Raw genomic sequence first — 20,050 nt, forward strand, 5'->3', positions numbered from 1 at the left:
CTTAGCAAAATGCCCAAGTTGTCCACAAGAAAAACAATTACCTTGAGGCTTGCCAGAACAACCGGCAGGCCTAGAAGCATTAATATTTTGATTAATACCTTTAAGATATTGTGAATAAGTTTTTCCTTGTAAGGCAGCAGCCATAGCCATTCCTTGAATATGAGCTGGGCTACTGTCCATACAGGTTTTAATATAGTCTGAAAGAGAGCCAGTTCTTCTAATTGGTCTTAATAGAGCCTGGCAAGTAGGATTAGCATTTTCAAAAGCCAATTGCTTCAGTAATATTTCTGCTGCTTCTGAATTAGAAATGATTTTAGAAATATTTTCCTCTAATTTTGCTAAGAAATCTTCATAAGGTTCCATGCTACCTTGTTTAATATTACTAAGAAAGGTTGTAGGAGCATCAGCAGAAGGCAATCGCCTCCATGCCAACTGAGCAAATTTAGAAATTTCCTCTAAAACCTTTCTAGGAAGTTTAATTTGTTCTGCAGGAGTAAGCCAATCCCCTGTTCCTGTTAACTGTCCTAAGGTTATTCTATTTCTTCTTCTGTCCATCTGTAATTGTACAGAGGCTTTTGCTAATTCTTCATATTCTGTTTTCCAAAGTAAATATTGCCCTGGTGTTAAACACAACTTTGCAGTTTGTTGCCAATCAAAAAGCGTCAGCCACTGTGAGCTCACATTCTCCACTAGCTGCAGAGTATAAGGGGAAGTAGGTCCTAAATCTTTTACAGCTGTTTTTAGTTCCTTTAATATTTTAAAAGAGAGAGGCTCCCAATGAGGCTCTCCTCCTTCATCTATAGCCCATACTATGGGGCAACAAATACTAACATCTCCCTGTTTTTGTGCCTCACGAACAGCACCTAGAAATCCTACCTTTTGGACTTTCCTTTTTATTTTATCTGGGGGTTTAGGATGGGCTGGCACAACAGGAGCCACCAAAGGTGGATCCTCATTATGATATCTGAAAGCGGCTTCTTCCAAGTCCTCCTCATCAGACGGGGAGAGATGATCAGGTAGACCTTTCTCCCTTTTGCCGTCTTCATCATTGTCTGATTCACTTTCACTTTCACTCTGAGTTTCCTCCGTATATTTTTTAACTGAGGCATTCAGCAAAGGCTCCTTTTCTGACATTTCATCTGGTGATCTTACCCTTTTACTTAGCTGCTCACTTTCATGTCTAGGGTCTAAACAGTCCCTAAAAAAATTCCACAACGCAAAAGCATCCATGGGGACTCTTTCATTGCCATATAGTCTATGATGTGCATGCATAGCATCACCTACCTTTTTCCAGGTTTTAACATCTAAAGTACCTTGTTCAGGAAACCAAGGGGAACATTCTTGCACAAAATGAAAAAATCTTTTTAATTGAGCTGTTCTTACATGCGTTCCTCTTTTAGTTAATAAGTGCTTAGCAATATCAATAAATAATGCTCTTTCTTTGCTTTCACTACCTCCCATGGTAGCTGTTCTGTCTATCCCTGCCTATCCTTTCTCGGCCTTCTCTACCGAGGGGTCCGCGGCACCCCAGGCAGGGTCCTAGCTGTCTCAAAAAGGAAAGAAATTAATAATAAATGGGGAGTTTACCAGAGTGCCCCACGTTGGGCGCCACTTGCCGGGGTCCAGCCCTAGCAGGAGTCCATGGATTCCACACTGGTAAACGGGGTGTGGGGAGACAGCGTCGGCGATGGATGGAGAATGAAAGACACAGACTCTAGTTCTGGTGCAATCAATCCCACTTTATTCTGGGGAAGGCTGGGTTTATATACATTTTTCTTCAGGCTATAATGGCAGTCTTGTGGTTAATATTAAAGAAGTTTCCAAAGCATAGGCAGAAAACAACAACCTTACAGATCATCCTTACCTAATCACAATTGTTTTAAGAATATCTAACTACATTGATGAGCTAATACAATGTTTATTTCCTTAATATCTAAACTCTATGTGACCTAAGACTATTCTTATTATTCTCGTGGTTAAAGTGATAGACAAGTAATCTCATGTGACCATTTCTATTAGGTCCCTCTGGTTAATATCTAAATTGCTGAGTTAAGGGTTACAGGAGGGCAGCGGAACCAATGGTTATTGTGTACCAACATTTATTATAGGGGTGACATATTCTTAGTAGGAAGGAAGGAATGTTATGAAACCTTATTCTCTTACCTCACCACCACACATGAACAAAACCATCATTAAAATTTAACCAGTCTGTTGGAGACAAAGGCAGATCTACAACTATTTTCTCCAGAGGCTTTCAGGGACTCATTGTATGGTTGCAAAATTATTTTTAATTTTGTTAGTGGTAAAGACCCATTGTTTTTCAGATTGTAGGTAATATTTTCTGGAATTTTTGTTGTATTCCCTTCATCCCCTTAAGCAATCCATTCAGACTGAAATGAGTAATATATTATCAGAGAAAACACCATGCTTCAGAGCAAAACATCCGGCAATTCCTTTTAGGATGAGCCTTTGCAATCATCCTCCAGAGGATCTTTGTCAAGCACTGGATGGAATTCCGGACGCCCCCGCAAATAGTAGTTCTGAATGAATTGGAAAGGTGATATACAGTGGGAGCTCCACAATTGTTACATAATCCAGATATTATTGAGTAACAATAGGAAAATGTCAACTGGAAAATGTGAGAGAGATGTGAGTGCTGAGGTGGGAAAGGGGTGTGTTGAGGTGAATTCATACATTTTCCTGATGGTAATTGTACAGACTGAGATTCATGAAGATAATACTGTTTGAAATAAAGACTTTTTCTTTGTTTACTCCTAAGATATATATTCCATGATTCCTTAACCAAGATATAAAAATACCAACCATGTGATTTTATTAGTATAAGAAATGCATTTCTCTCTAAAATTGCCATTGGACTCTCAGCCAACACTATTCTTCTTTTTCACATCTTCACATTCCTTCTGTGGCACAGGCTCAAGCCCACCAAACTCCTCATTGGTCTCTTGACCCTAATCCACACAGGTATGATGGAAATTTTGAGATACATAGCTACAAATGCTTTTGTGCCTCAGGATTTTGGGGATGACATCAAATACAAATCAATAATATACTTGCATTGGTTTTCAAGAGGATTCTCCCTTTGTGCCACCTGCACCCTGAGTTTGCTCCAGGTCATTGTTCTCAGCCCCAGATCCTCCTGCTTGACAAAGTTCAAGCACAAATTCCTACATCATAGCCTGTGTTTCCTTGTTTTCCTGTGGTCTTGTACATATCCTTGAGTGATAGCTTATTATTATCTTCTACTGTTTTCCCCAATGTGTTCTCACATGGTCTGGTATTTATTGCTCAAACCTGCACAATTGTATGAAATAGTTACTTCCTCAGGCATTTATTTTCTGTATTATGTTTATTCTGGGATGTCTTTCTTATAGGACTCATGATCCTCTAAAATTGGTACATGGTGACCCTCTTCTGTAGGCATAAGCAGCATTTCAAGCACCTTCACAGTACCAGTCTTTCTCTGCAAGCACATCCCATGTACAGAGGACCACCTCAATTATCCTGCTGTTCACAAGCTCTTTTGTGCTCATGTACAGTTTGGACACCATCTTCTCCTTCTGATAAACTATATGGAAACATGACGCTGTTTGTTTTTCTATCCAGATGATGACAGATAATGACTATGCCACAACCAATACTTTGCTACTAATCTTACTGAAAAATGAATTATTAACTTCTTCAAATCTTTTTTGGTAAGGATAGTACAAATTTAACTCCTGATCAAACTATAAATATAACTTCTTATATGTATATAAGTTCTCCTAATGTGTCAATTCACTGGCTTCTGAGCAATAAATCATGGCATAAAATATATGCTGCCTGAATTAAGTGAATATAGAGCTATGCATGCTTTATTAAATCTGTTACTTTGAAACATGTGAATAACAAATATATCATAGAAATATCAATCATTTACCTTCATGAGATAACATAAGTGTCCAATATATTGGTTTGGTGTGAGCACATGACACTTATGAGGCAGGTGTTACCTTCATGACGTAGGTTAGCCACTAAAAACACATTGAGAGTGTACAGCATGTTTTAATAAGTGCTCAAATGAGCTGTACATGTCAATATTTATACCCATAAATTACTAACTAATTCATCAATTGTCCTTTCACTGACCTGCTAAAAATAATTGAATGTATGGACACAGTTGTCATATGCTCATAGTAGCATTATTAGTTATAACCTCTGGATAAAACAAGTCAATGTACAAAAGCATATAAATATGTAAGCAAAATATGGCCTGGACATACCATGGAATATTATTCAACCTGGAACAAAAATAAATAAATTCCTGAAGAAGTAATTTGTGAACTTGAATACATTATTGCAAGTGACATATCACTTACAAATTATCCAATGTTGTAAGGCACTAATTTTGAAGGTGGATCTGAAAATTAAAATTCATAAACACAGAAAATAGAATGAGAGCTACCAGAAGCTGAGGAAGAAGTTAATAAAGAGTTCTTATTTGATAGCCACAGAGGGATAGTTTAAGAAGAAGAAAAAGTGCTAGAGATGGATGGTAAATATTTTCACAATAGTACGAATGTGCTTACTGCCTCTGATCTGCATACTTAGGAAGCATCAAACTGTTGAATCAGAAGAATGAAACCAGATCTGACCTCTAATATAATGTGCTGAACCCCATGTATGTATAATATGTCAAAATACATGCTGCTGTTATGTGTATCTAAAAAATATCAATAAAACTATGTTGTTGAATTAAAAATAAAGAATCAAAATATTTAATTTTCTGTGATATGCACATTACCATAAAAAATTGACCAATAACCTTCTTTATGTTAAGGGAAATATGCCTAGTGTAGCATCTTAAAATGTGTTTCAAAATGAAATTCCTGATACATAAAAACAATTAATAGTTGAAGAAATTAAAATACTTACTATGGTATGATTACTACAAATTATACACATGTACTGAATTACCATAATGTACCTGATAAAACATATATATATATATATATGTACCTGATAAAACATAAATATATGTATGTATTTGTAGTATTGTCTTAATAAGGAAAAGGAAAAATATTAGAGGTTCTTTTCTAAATAGATTTAGTATTTTTGTCACTGAATATTTCAAATGATGCACTATGAAAAAGTTGAAAATTCTACTGCCTTATAATAACATTGCTCCTCTCTGGTAATTTTGCCTTTAAAATTATGACCTAAGAAACAACGGAAAACGTATATGTGTCATTTAATAGAGAAAACTCTACTTGAATAGTAATTCTTATTTTTGAAAATATTAATATCTGGTAGCTAATAGCTTAACTAACATTGCTTAAAAATCTTCATTAAAAAGTGTAAAATATGCAGTCACCAGGAAAGAAGTATAATCTCAAAGTATAATCTCAAATTGCTAGAAACACCTAAAATTTTATATTTCCATACCAATTACAGTGATACACAATTTGTGCAGAAAGAGAAAAATTGACCTCAAACGCGGTTCCTCCCATACTTTTACTCAACAATACACTTCTGATACCAAGAACATGGAGTTTGCTACTTTTTTGTTGTTGTTGTTGCTGTTTTAGTTAATCTCACTGACCATGCAAGCAATGCTGCAGCTGTGGACACTAGCTGGCTATCCTTTAATTCAGTTCAGTTCTTAAACACAATTCAGTTTTTAATCCACAGAATGAGGGCTCAATCTTGAAGATCACAGCTCCCACACTTTAGATGCCAATCACAAACCCAGGTTGTTTTGTCTGTGTTTCTGACCCACTAGCTATAAATCAGGGTTTGCATACTTCCCTTCTCAGGTTTGATTAACTTTCTTGAGCAACTCACAGAATGGGGAAAAACACATTTTCCAGTTTATTATTAAGAATATTAAAAAGACACAGATAGAAATATGTAGGACAAACATGGGGGAAGAGGTCTGGAGCTTCCATGTCCTCTCCAGGTGCCACACTCCAGGAATCTCCATCTGTTGAACTATCCAGAAAGTTTCTGCAACCAGCATTTTGGAGTCATTTATAGAGACTTTATCAAAGTATGGACGACCATTGAGAAAAGTAACTGAAAAGTATATGATCTAGTCCTACTAGTCTGGGTAGAAAAACATTGCAAGACCTGTTGAGGTTTCTCTTGGCATCTCTGCATAGCAGTTCTTTCTCCAACATATGGGGCAGGATTCTGCCTGACATGAGGATCATATGACCTACTATTGAACCAGAGATGTTAATGAATTTCTTTATGATCAGATCCAAGACAAAGGAACATCAGAGACTCTATGACCTGCCTTAGGAAATTCTAGTTTTTGAACCAGGAATTATGAATATGGTTATATGCATACAGATATAGATAGATAGATAGATATCTCATATGTGCAAATTACTGATTATAACATATACTGTTAGTGTATATATATGTGTGTGTGTGTGTGTGTATGTATGTATGTGTGTGTATATTATGTATGAATATGCTATTGAAAACACAATCAGGCATGGTGGTGCATGCCTGTAGTCCCAGCTACTGGGAGACTGAGACAGATGATCACAAGTTCAAGGACAGCCTCGGCAACTTATTGAAACTCTGTTTCAAAATAAAAGAAGAATGGAGATGTAGTAGAGTGGAAGAGTGCTTTTCTAGCTGTGTAAGTCCTCAATCCCAGCACTGCAAAAAAATGTAGTGCAAATGCACAAAATGTAATTGCAAATGCATATTAATCATCATTTTTCCCAGTTAATTATTTCTTGCTTTAAAACAAAGAAGGCATTTTTAACATGGGCCTCAAGGGATACTATAAACCACATACTGGTGAAAAATTAGGGTTAGGGTTAAGGTTAGGGTTAGGGTTAGGGTAAACTTCATGAGATCAAATTAACTTCTGTACTTCATGGCTATTTGTGAAACTCATGTGTGCTATTCTGACATATACCCTTATTTTTTATACACTCATTTGAGCCAGACATTATATCTTACCAGTGATGCAAGTTTTGGGGGTCTCCTGAGCACTGCTGCCCTTCAGATCTTGAGCAGCAATCATGAGCCACATCCTCAGAAACTGTCTCCTCCAGATACCTGATATGAGCCATATTAGGAACTTGCAGGAAAGAAAAATAAAAAGAAATCATTGTGTCTTATAAGAGTAACGATGTGCCTGACACCATACTATGCACTGGTCAATGACCAATGACACAGATACTATTCGGTATTGATAATAGCAACCAGAGGGTATAATGGACTTCTCACCACACTTTTTCCTTATACTTTTCTCCTCTATTCCCTAAGTACAACTTTGAAAAGGAGTAAGTGGTCTTAATTCATATAAGCATTTGTGATTCCACAATATCCACAGGGCTATGTACTTGCACATGGGTGGGCCTGTGGGTAAGCATTTCTACCCACATTTTACAGATGAGAGCTTGGTTCACAGAAGGCCATTCCCTGTTTTATCCTCATTCATCCAGATTTAATATGGAAAGTATGTCCAGGACATACTGGAGCAGGACATCACACTGCTGATGGAGAAGGATCCCACATCTCTCTCCCTTTCCAGTCAGTGGGCACCAAGTCCCAGCACGGAATGAGGCATCTTGGTCTGGGGTCCCTTTATCTCCCAACAACCCAAGTGTTTCAGTCCCCACAGCAGGGCACCCACACCCTCAGTGAATCTAAACACCTGGAGATGGACCATGCTTTTCTCACCAAATCACCTGGATCTCCTAAAATGTCCTCCTGGTCACCATGATCAACACAATGACATCAGGTTAATGTGGAAACCACAATGAGCAAGTTTCTCCACACTGGAAATGCTTACAAAAAATCTTCCCCTCCCCTTCCTCTGATTTAAAAAATGCCTTCCTTATTCAGGCCACCATATAAGATGAGTGCCAATTAGAAGAACTAGTCTGACACACTAGCAGTGAGCCAAATTCTGGTCCAGTTGTGGAAAAAAAGCATGTATCTCTTATCAGGAACTTGTTTTCTTTAAAAATGACCCTAGGGAAGTCTTATCTTTATAGAGAGACAATGGAAGGTATCTTAGGACTCTTGCATATGTCCTAGCCATCTGAGATCAAACATACAAAATTCACACACCACACTATGTACTTTGCCATCCTTGGCAGAAAATTAAGAGACTGCCTCTATCCAATACCTTGACTAAATGACCTAGACAATTTTTTTAAATTTTAAAAATATCATTTAAGGAATCTCAGAATTATTTCAAAATAGCAGGACTGGAATATTATTTAGTAAGCTGAAACTTATGCAGGTATTCAAATCATATATTGGATTATCATGGGGAGTGCTTACCTGCATTCCTGATACATTCTGCTATGTGGAATGGATCCATGACAAAACAAATCTAGTCTCTACACACTCATTCCTTCTCCATTATGGAAATCACTCATCTAATAAAAGAGTTGGGAAGATAAAACAGGAATTACACTGTTTAGGCTTTCTCCCTTCAAAATTGTTGGTCGTAATCTTGACCTGTCCAGCATATGTCTGCCGTCAGGGATGTTTTAACAATAGGTCCACAGCTCACCTCCTATGACATTGTCTCCCCAGATTTTCTCTGGTTTTGATTACAAAGTATTGAGTCTTTAAGAGCCTCCCCAAACACACCCTGTTCTTAGTCTGGATTCTAAACTAAGTAAGGATTACAACAAAAATTATAATGAAATCAATATTTTGACTTTATTTCTTATATATTAAAATTTCCATTAATTAAATATAAATATATGAAAATGCTCACATAAAAACAGATAAGAATAATCTACATATGAGAATATGACTTAGATTACCTGACAAGTGGGCTTCATATCAACATACCATAGCACTGAATAGACTCATACACCCAGCTGTGTTGCATCAGCATAGCCACAAAGGCCATGAACTGCAAGGTGTACATACCTGGTATTTGCAGAAGGAGTCCTGTCTATACGTATTTAAGGAAAGTGCCTTCCTGGCCAAAGGGTATCTCAGCAGCAGAACAAAGCATTTTAGGACACATTCTTTGAGGAATAGTTCTTGATGTGAAAAAAAAAAAACTCTCATTCTTATTCTTATTACACACACATCATACAGACTTCAAAGAATATGACTCTTTGTGTGGATTTTAGAGCTACTTACTGCAGCACTATCTTATTTCATTAACAATCATAATTATACTTGAGGGATCATCTTATAAATGGGAATTGAAATTACTTTATAAATTTTAAGAGTAGAGTGAAAACCTTAAACCTTTCCCATAGAAATCCCTTTAAAAACCAATTGATGAACTGTTTCTAAATAAAAATTCACACATAAAACCTCAGGTAAACTACAGTTGAAATTATAACAAATTCCCCTCCTCCACTTTTCAAGAATAAGAGAATCACCTTCTCAGTCAATGGTAACAGACTACAAGAGATAAACTTCACAATGCCACATATGTTGGGTTTATATCTCTCCTTAACAAACAACCCAAAAAATAAATATTGATTATCTCACAGGAATTTACATTGACTTGATCCAACTGGGCCTTTAATGATGCACATGGTGGTTGTTATCTGGTGATATATTAATCTGGAAGCTCCAACCATGTGGAACATCAAGAGAACTCCCTCAAATTATAACAACTGGTATTGGCATCTCCTGAGAACAGGTAGGGCAACTAATTAAAGCACCTTGCATCACCTTCAAAAAGGCCCACATATATAGGGCCATCAGATTACATTTAACCCAGCTAATTTTGTACAGCAAATAACAGCATATAATTTTTATTCACATGCAATATCATTTTGTTTATCTGAAACTCAAATTTAGGTGGATGTTCTATATATTTTTTTATTTGTTAAATATGGCAATTTGGGGGGAAGTCACACTGAACCTCTAAGTTTTAATGAGCATCTGAGACAACTCTTCCAATGGGTCAGTTCTGGAAAAAAAAATCATGTAAAACCAAGAATTGATCAATGGAATCACCTCAAATTGAATATCTGCACAGTGAAAAAAGAGGCATGCATGGCCATATATAATGATGGGGGTGGTGGGGGTAGAGAAGAATGAAGGAACTTTGAATGGTGTAGAGGAAAAAGGGGTAGGAGGGGTGGGGATGGAAAAACAGTACAATTAAACAGACAGTATTGCACTATATATATGTATGATTACATGAATGGCATGAATATACATTGTGTACAACCATAGAAATGAAAAGTTGTACCCCATTTGTGCACAATGAATCAAAATTTGTCTGTAAAAATAAAAAATATTTTAATAAAAAAATAAGAGCATGAAGAGAGAACCTGCAGAGTGGGAGAAAACACTTGTCAGCTACTCTTTTGAATGGGTATTTATATTCATAATATATAAAGAACCAAAAAACTTAACAGCCCCCCACAAAAAGCAAATAAACAATCAATAAATGAACAAATAATCTGAACAGATATTTTTCAAAGCAAGAAATAAAAATGGCCACAAATACATGAACAAATATTCAACATTCTTAGCAATCAGGGAAATGCAAATCAAATCTACCCTACGGTTTTATCTCACTACAATTTTTATGGCAATGATCAAGAATACAAATAACAAGAGTTACTGGCAAAGTTGTGCAGAGAAAGGTACACTCATGCATGGTTGGTTGGACTATAAAGCAGTATAATCACTTTGGAAAACAGCATGGAGATTCCTCAAAAGACTAGGAATAGAACCACCCTATAACCCAACTCTACTCCTCTTAGTACTTATCTGAAACATCTAAAATCAATATTCTACAGTGATACATACTTAGCAAGATGTATATCATTACTATTCACAATAGCCAAGTAATGGAAGCAGTCTAGTTGACTCTCAACAATCTAATGGAGAAAGAAATATGGGTATATACACACAATGGAGTTTTACTCAGCAATGAAGAAGAGAAATAATGAAATTATATCATTTTCTGGTAAATAAAGTTAGAGATTATCATGGTAAGTAAAATAAGCCAGGGTCAGAAAGTCAAGGGTCAAATGCATTTTTTCATAATGCTGGAACAATAGAGAAAAAAATAAATTTTTAAAGGGGAATCTCATGGAAATAGAATGGAGAACAGTAGAATGCCTGAAGGAAATTGAGTAGAAGAAAGGATGGATGGGAAATGGGAGGAGCTATGGAATTAAACTGAGCAATTTGTGATATACACATGTATAAATGTATTATAATAAATTCTGCTTTTGTGTATGAGTATAACCAAACAATTTAAAACAATAAATAAATAGAAGTAACTCTAGTACAATACAGGCAGGATAGTGGAACAGGGAGACGGAGAGAAAAAGCAAAAGTACTGAGAATTGAAATGGAGCAAATTATGTTATATGCATTCATGAATATGTCAGTATGAATCCTGGTATGAGATTTGACAACAATGCATGAATAAAATATTTTTAAAAAAACTTTTGGGAGGGGATCGTGAGGCATGTGGCTGTAGGAAGAGCTGTAGTTTTGTTATACTGGGAACTGGGCACCTTTTATAGGAGGAAGAAAGGCCGATGGGTGGGAGTCTGAGGTGGGGGAGGACACTGCGGTGCCCCTTTCTTTGTGTAGGGCACCCTACACTTTGACTCTTGGGACTCGGGGTCAGAGCAGGAGCGGGACGATGGAATGGTTGGGGCTGCTTCCGTTGCTTTGTCTCCCAGCTACTGCAGCAGTAGTGTGTCAGTTATTGGTCCTGCCCAGAACACTACAGTTCTGCTCTGCAAGGATATATAATAACTGATTGGTGTGTCCATTTAATACAAGAAAATGGAAACTGAACAACAAGAGGAAACCTTCCCCAACACCGAAACCAATGGTGAATTTGGTAAGTGCCCTGCTGAAGATATGGAAGAGGAGCAAGCATTTAAAAGATCTAGAAACACTGATGAGATGGTTGAATTACGGATTCTGCTTCAGAGCAAGAATGCTGGGGCAGTGATTGGGAAAGGAGGCAAGAATATTAAGTCTCTCCGGACAGACTACAATGCCAGTGTTTCAGTCCCAGACAGCAGTGGCCCTGAGCGCATATTGAGTATCAGTGCTGATATTGAAACAATTGGAGAAATTCTGAAGAAAATCATCCCTACCTTGGAAGAGGGCCTGCAGTTGCCATCACCCACTGCAACCAGCCAGCTACCGCTCGAATCTGATGCTATGGAATGCTTAAATTACCAACACTATAAAGGAAGTGACTTTGACTGCGAGATGAGACTGTTGATTCATCAGAGTCTGGCAGGAGGAATTATTGGGGTCAAAGGTGCTAAAATCAAAGAACTTCGAGAGAACACTCAGACAACAATCAAGCTTTTCCAGGAATGCTGCCCTCATTCCACTAACAGAGTTGTTCTTATTGGAGGAAAGCCTGATAGGGTGGTAGAGTGTATAAAGATCATCCTTGATCTTATTTCTGAGTCTCCCATCAAAGGACGTGCACAGCCTTATGATCCTAATTTTTATGATGAAACATGATTATGGTGGTTTTACAATGATGTTTGATGACCACCGTGGACGTCCAGTGGGATTTCCCATGTGGAAAAGAGGTGGTTTCGACAGAATGCCACCTGGTAGAGGTGGGCGTCCGATGCCTCCGTCTAGAAGAGATTATGGTGATATGAGCCCTCGTCAAGGACCTCCTCCTCCTCCCCCTGGTCAAGGTGGCTGGGGTGGGAGTAGAGCTCGGAATCTTCCTCTTCCTCCACCACCACCACCTAGAGGAGGAGATCTAATGGCCTATGACAGAAGAGGAAGACCTGGAGACCGCTATGATGCATGGTTGGTTTCAGTGCTGATGAAACTTAGGACTCTGCAATAGATACCTGGAGCCCATCAGAATGGCAGATGGCTTATGAACCACAGGGTGGCTCTGGATATGATTATTCCTATGCAGGGGGTCGTGGCTCATATGGTGATCTTGGTGGACCTATTATTACAACACAAGTAACTATTCCCAAAGATTTGGCTGGATCTATTATTGGCAAAGGTGGTCAGCAGATTAAGCAAATCCATCATGAGTTGGGAGCCTCCATCAAAATTGATGAACCTTTAGAAGGATCCGAAGATCAGATCATTACCATTACAGGAACACAGGACCAGATACAGAATGCACAGTATTTGCTGCAGAACAGTGTGAAGCAGTATGCAGATGTTGAAGGATTCTAATGCAAGATATTTTTTTCTTTTTTATAGTGTGAAGCAGTATTCTGGAAAGTTTTTCTAAGACTAGTGAAGAACTGAAGGAGTCCTGCATTTTTTTTTTATCTGCTTCTGGTTAAAAAGCCAACATTCCTCTGCTTCATAGGTGTTCTGCATTTGAGGTGTAGTGAAATCTTTGCTGTTCACCAGATGTAATGTTTTAGTTCCTTACAAACAGGGCTTGGGGGGGAAGGGCATGAAAAACTAACATTGAAATTTTGAAACAACAGCAGAGTGAGTGAATTTTATTTTTTGTTCATTGTTGGTGGTTAAAAAAAAATCCCCCCAGGTAATTATTGTGAGCACCTTACTTTTTGGTCACTGTAAACATTTTGGGGGGTAGGACAGGGAGGAAAGTAACAATAGTCCACATGTCCCTGGCATCTGTTCAGAGCAGTGTGCAGAATGTAATACTCTTTTGTAAGAAATGTTTTATGATTTTTAAAATAAATTTAGTGAACCTAAAAAAAAAACTTATGGAATGACATCAACAAAATTCCACTATTCAAGAAGCATAAGTGATGTACTGCAAAGGGGCACAGCAATTTTTGGTATTATGGAACTGTTATATATCTTGGTCATGGGAATGGTTACACAACTGTCAGTCCTTTTCAAGACTCAGAACTTCACACTAAAAGAGTAAATTTTACTTTAAATATTAGCTTAGTAAAAATAATTTAAAAAGCATGCATCATGTTATGTGAAGAATACAATGCTACTCTATGATTCCAACTTGACATCTTAAAAATAATAAATGCTGGGCACAGTAATTTCTGTGCATGCCTGTAATTCCAGCAACTTGTTCACCTAAGGTAGGAGGATTGCAAATTCAAGGCTGGCCTCAGCCATTTAGCAAGATTCTGTCTAAAAAACAAACAAAAAAATTAAAAAGGGCTGGGGATGTTGCTCAGTGATTAAGTAACCCCAGGTTCAATTCCTGCTATAATAATAATAATAATAATAATAATAATAATAAGAAGAAGAAGAAGAAGAAGAAGAAGGCCAATATATCTGTGCATGCATGTGCATTTCCATATTCATAAAAAACTGTATGCCAAGTACAGACCAAAATCTTAAGTATGAACCAGATGTTAGCAGTGGTTACCTCTATGGAATGAAATGGAGGAATGTTGGTCAGGAAAAGAATTTTGATTTTGTCTAGCTATGGGACATTTAAAGATATATATATTTATATATTTAAAACCACTTCAAAAAGGCATGTGTGGAAGATATTTTTATAAGTAGTAGGGTACTGAGGATGTCTTTGCCATCTTTGTGATTTGGTTCATGGGAGCCAGGAGAAGGAGGCAAAATAAATCAAGTAATTGAGAAATAGGACGCAGAGATTAAATTCTTGTGAACAAATTTGACAATTGCTCTGAAACAAGGAATCTTCAAATTGACCTTTTCTTTCAGCTTTTAGCTGATGCATCATTATAAATGCAGAGTTCAAAAACCAACATTTGAAACATGTATAATCTACCATGGTGGACTTTGCCACACAGAAGCCATGTTGTACTATGATAGTAAACCATATTTTACTTCATCACAGGTTGACAGCTGTAAACACACTGGAGAACCAAGTGTCTCCTTTCTGAATGGGCACCAGAAGAAACATGCATATCACAACCATCAATGCCCTAAGCCAACCTCGCTTTATCTCGGTGTACTTTACTTCCCCTCTCTGCTACCTAGAGCCACAGTCTTGAGGAATGCAAATTTCCCTTTCTGACAAAGTGGTAGAACCCGAGGCCTGGAGTGGCTCCAGAATCTCAAAATGGCTTAAAGGAGGAATAACACAAAAAGCCAGGTTGGCTTAGGGCATTGACGGTTGTGATATGCATGTTTCTTCTGGTGCCCATTCAGAAAGGAGACACTTGGTCCTCCAGTGTGTTTACAGCTGTCAACCTGTGATGAAGTAAAATATGGTTTACTATCATAGTACGACATGGCTTCTGTGTGGCAAAGACCACCATGGTAGATTAAATGTTGGTTTTGAACTCTGCATTTATAATGATGCATCAGCTAAAAGCTGAAAGAAAAGGTTAATTTGAAGATTCCTTGCTTCAGAGCATTAGTTTGAATCTATCCCAGTTATTCATTCTTGCTTTTATTTCTTGTGCTATGGGAGTCCTGTTGAGGAAGTCTGGTCATGCCTGAACTCTAGCTTACTTTCATGGTGTTCAGAGAAGAACTGTGACATGATTTCCTATTTTAAAAATTGTTGAGATTGGTTTTATGGTCCCTTTTATGGTTAAGTTTGATAAACATTTCATATTTGCTCACAAAGAATGCATATACTTTTTGTTTTGCAGGGATGCTTGTGATTGAACCTAGGGCCTTGTACTTGATAGGCAAATACTTTATGCACTGAGCTATATCCCCATATCCTAGAATGCATATTCTTTTCTTTTTATAGTAAACAAATGGGATAAATGTTGTTTCTCTGTTTGTACATGGAATAAAGGCATATCATTTGTGTAATCATAAATTTACATAGGGTAATGTTGGTTGATGCATTCTGTTATTTTTTCCCTTCCCCCCACTCCTCCCACCCTTCTTTTCCCTCTATAGAGTCCTTCCTTCCTCCATTCTTGCCCCCATCCCTAACACTAATTCTAACCCTAAAACTAACACCTCTCACACCCGATTATGTGTCATCATCCACTTATCAGTGAGATCATTCTTCCTTTGGTTTTTTGAGATTGGCTTATCTCACTTAGCATTATATTCTCAAATTCCACCCATTTGCCTGCAAATGTCATAACTTTATCATTCTTTATGGTCAAGTAATATTCCACTGTATATATATACCACAGTTTCTTTATTCATTCATCAATTGAAGGGCATATAGGTTGATTCCACACTCTGGCTACTGTGAATTGAGCAGCTATGAACATTGATGTGGCTGTATCTCTGCAGTATGCTGATTTTAATTCCGTTGGGTATAGGCCAAGGAGTGGGATAGGTGGTCAAATGGTGGTTCAATTCCAAGTTTTCTAAGGAATCTCCACACTGCTTTCCAGAGTGACTGCACTAATTTGCAGCCCCACCAGCACTGTATGAGTGTACCTTATTCCCCACATCATCGTCAACACCTGTTGTTACTTGTATTCTTGATAATCGCCATTCTATTTGGGGTGGGATGGAATCATAGGGTGGTTTTGATTTGCATTTCTCTTACTACTAGAGATATTGAACACTTTTCCATATATTTATTGATTGTTTGTAGGTTTTCTTCTGTGAAGTGTCTGTTCATTTCTATAGCCCATTTGTCGATTGGATTATTTGTATTCTTGGTGTTGAGTTTTCTGAGTTCTTCATAGATTCCAGAGATTAGTGCTCTCTCTGAAGTATGATTGGCAAAGATTTTCTCCCACTCTGTAGGCTCTTTCTTCGCATTGCTAATAGTTTCCTTTGCTGAGAGAAAGCTTTTTAGTTTGAATCTATCCCAGTTTTTCATTCTTGCTTTTATTTCTTGTGCTCTGGGAGTCCTGTTGAGGAAGTCTGGTCCTAAACCAAAATGTTGAAGACCTGGACCTACTTTTTCTTCTATAAGATGCAGGGTCTCTGCTCTGATTCCAAGTTCCTTAATCCATTTTGAGTTTAGTTTTGTGCACGGTGAGAGATATGGGTTTAGTTTCATTCTCTTGCATATGGATGTCCAATTTTCCCAGCTCCATTTGTTGAAGAGGCTATCTTTTCTCCATTGCATATTTTTGGAACCTTTGTCTAGTATGAGAAAATTGTATTTATTTGGCTTTGTGTCTGAGTCCTCTATTCTGTACCATTGATCTACCTGCCTATTTTGGTACCAATACCATGCTGTTTTTGTTACTATTGCTTTGTAGTATAGTTGAAGTTCTGGTATTGCAATACCCCCAGCTTCATTTTTCTTGCGAAGAATTGCTTTAGATATTCTGGTTTTCTTATTCTTCCAAATGAATTTCATGATTGCTTGTTATATTTCTGTAAGGTATGTCATTGGGATTTTAATTGGAATTGCATTGAATCTGTATAGCACTTTTGGTAGTATGGCCATTTTGACAATATTAATTCTGCCTATCCAAGAACATGGGAGATCTTACCATCTTCTAAGGTTTTCTTTAAATTCTTTCTTTAGTGTTCTGTAGTTCTCATTGTAGAGTTCTTTCACCTCTTTTGTTAGATTGATTACCAAATATTTTATTTTTTTTTGAAGCTATTGTGAATGCGGTAGTTTTCCTAATTTCTGTTTCTGAAGATTCATCACTTATGTATAAAAATGCATTAGATTTATGAGTATTGATCTTGTATCCCGCTACTTTACTGAATTCACTCATGAGTTCTAAAAGTTTTCTGGTGGAATTTCCTGGATCCTCTAAGTATATAATCATATCATCAGCAAATAGGGATTGTTTGAGTTCTTCTTTTCCTATTCCTATTCCTTTAATTTCTTTGATCTGTCTAAATGCATTTGCTAGAGTTTCAAGGATGATGTTGAATAAAAGTGGTGAAAGAGGCCATCCCTGCCTTGTTCCAGATTTTAGGGGAATGCTTTCAGTTTTTCACCATTTAGAATGATATTAGCCATGGGCTTAGCATAGATGGCCTTTACAATGTTAAGGAATGTTCCCACTATCCCTATTTTTTCTAGTGTTTTGAGCATGAAGGGGTGCTGTATTTTTTTTATCAAATGCTTTTTCTGCATCTATTGAAATAATCATGTGATTCTTGACTTTAAGTCAGTTGATTGTGTGAATTGCATTTATTGATTTCCTGATGTTGAACCAACCTTGCATTCCTGGGAGGAAACCCACTTGATCATGGTTCACTATCATTTTAATGTTTTTGTATGCAATTTGCTAAAATTTTGCTGAGAATTTTTGTGTCGATGTTCATTAAGAATATTGGTCTGAAATTTTATTTCCTCGATGTGTCTCTGTCTGGTTTAGGTATCAGGGTAATATTGGCTTCATAGAACGAGTTTGGGAGGGTTCCCTCCTCTTCTATTTCATGGAATACTTTGAAAAATATTGGAATGAGCTCTTCTTTAAAGGTTTTGTAGAACTCGACTAAGAACCCGTAAGGTCTTGGACTTTTCTTTGTTGGTAGGCTTTTGATGACTTCTTCTATTTCATTACTTGAAATTGGTCTATTTAAACTGTGTATGTCCTCCTCATTTAGTTTAGGCAATTCATATGTCTCTAGAAATTTGTTCATGTCTTTGTAATTTTCTACTCTGTTGGAGTATAGATTTTTATAATAGTTTTTAATTATGTATTCTATTTCAATCTTGTCTGTTGTGATATTTCCTTGTTCATTCTGAATTTTAGTGATTTGGATTTCTCTTGTATTCTCTTTGTTATTGTGGCCAAGGGTTTATCAATTTTGTTTATTTTTTCAAAGAACCAACTATTTATGTTGTCAGTTTTTTGTTTTTTTTCTTTTGCTTCAATTTTGTTGATTTCAGCTCTGTGTTTAGCTATTTCCTGTCTTCTACTAATTTTGGTGTTGGTCTGTTCTTCTTTTTCTTGGACTTTGAGCTGTAGTGTTAGAACATTTATTTGTTGAGTTTTACTTCTTTTATTGAATGCACTCCATGAAATAAATTTTCCTCTAAGTACTGCTTTCATAGTGTCCCAGAGATTTCGATATGATATTTCTTTGTTTTCATTTACCTCTAACAATTTTTTAATTTCCTTCCTAATATCTTCTGTTATCCATTCATCATATAATAGCATATTCTTTAATCTCCATGTGTTGGAGTAGTTTCTGTTTTTTACTCTTTCATTTATTTCTAATTTCAATCCATTATGATCTGATAGAATACAAGGTAGTGTCTCTATCTTCTTGTATTTGCTAACATTAGCTTTGTGGTATAATATATGGTCTAATTTAGAGAAGGATCCATGTGCTGCTGAGAAGAAAGTGTATTTGCTCTTGGTTGGATGGTATATTCTATAAATGTCTGTTAAGTCTAAATTATTGATTGTGTTATTGAGTTCTATTGTTTCTTTGTTCAATTTTTGTTTGGAAGATCTGTCCAGTGGTGAGAGAGGCATGTTAAAATCACCTAGTATTATTGTATTATGGTCTATTTGGTTTCTGGCATTGAGAAGGATTTGTTTGACATACATGGATGAGCCACTGTTTGGGGCATAGATATTTATGATTGTTATGTCTTGCTGATTTATGGTTCCCTTAAGCAGTATGAAATGTCCTTCTTTATCCCTTCTGACTAACTTTGGCTTGAAGTCCACATTATCTGAAATGAGGATCAATACCTCAGCTTTTTGCTGAGTCCATATGCATGGTATGTTTTTTCCCATCCTTTCATCTTTATTCTCTGGGTATCTCTTTCTATGAGGTGAATCTTTGTAGGCAACATATTATTGGATATTTTTCTAATCCAATCTGCCAGTTTATGTCTTTTGATTGATGAATTCAGGCCATTAATATTCAGGGTTACTATTGAGATATGATTTGTATTCCTGGTCATTTGGCTCATTTTATTTATTTATTTATTTATTTATTTATTTATTTATTTATTTATTTATTTATATTTGACACGACTTGGTTCCTCCTTTATTTGACAGTTCCTTTAGGATAGCTCCTCTCTTTGCTGAATTGCTTTTGTTTTTCATCTCTTCCTCATGGAATATTTTGCTGAGAATATTCTGTAATGCTGAATTTCTATTTGTAAAATCTTATAGCTTTTTTTTATCATGGAAGAATTTTATTTCATTGTCAAATCTGAAGGTAAGTTTTACTGGGTTTAAGATTCTTGCTTGGCATCCATTTTCTTTCATGGTTTGGTAAATTTTGTTCCAGGCCCTTCTAGCTTTTAAGGTCTGGATTGAGAAATCTCCTGATA

At 36.6% G+C, this 20,050-nt stretch overlaps 1 pseudogene; it reads left to right on the forward strand.

The window, feature by feature from the left end:
• The first annotated feature begins 11,750 nt into the window (after positions 1–11,750).
• On the forward strand, positions 11,751–13,273 carry LOC124974825 (heterogeneous nuclear ribonucleoprotein K-like; annotated as a pseudogene).
• The last annotated feature ends 6,777 nt before the right edge of the window (positions 13,274–20,050 follow it).

Source organism: Sciurus carolinensis, unplaced genomic scaffold (genome assembly GCF_902686445.1).
Source record: "Sciurus carolinensis unplaced genomic scaffold, mSciCar1.2, whole genome shotgun sequence".
Taxonomy (NCBI): domain Eukaryota; kingdom Metazoa; phylum Chordata; class Mammalia; order Rodentia; family Sciuridae; genus Sciurus; species Sciurus carolinensis.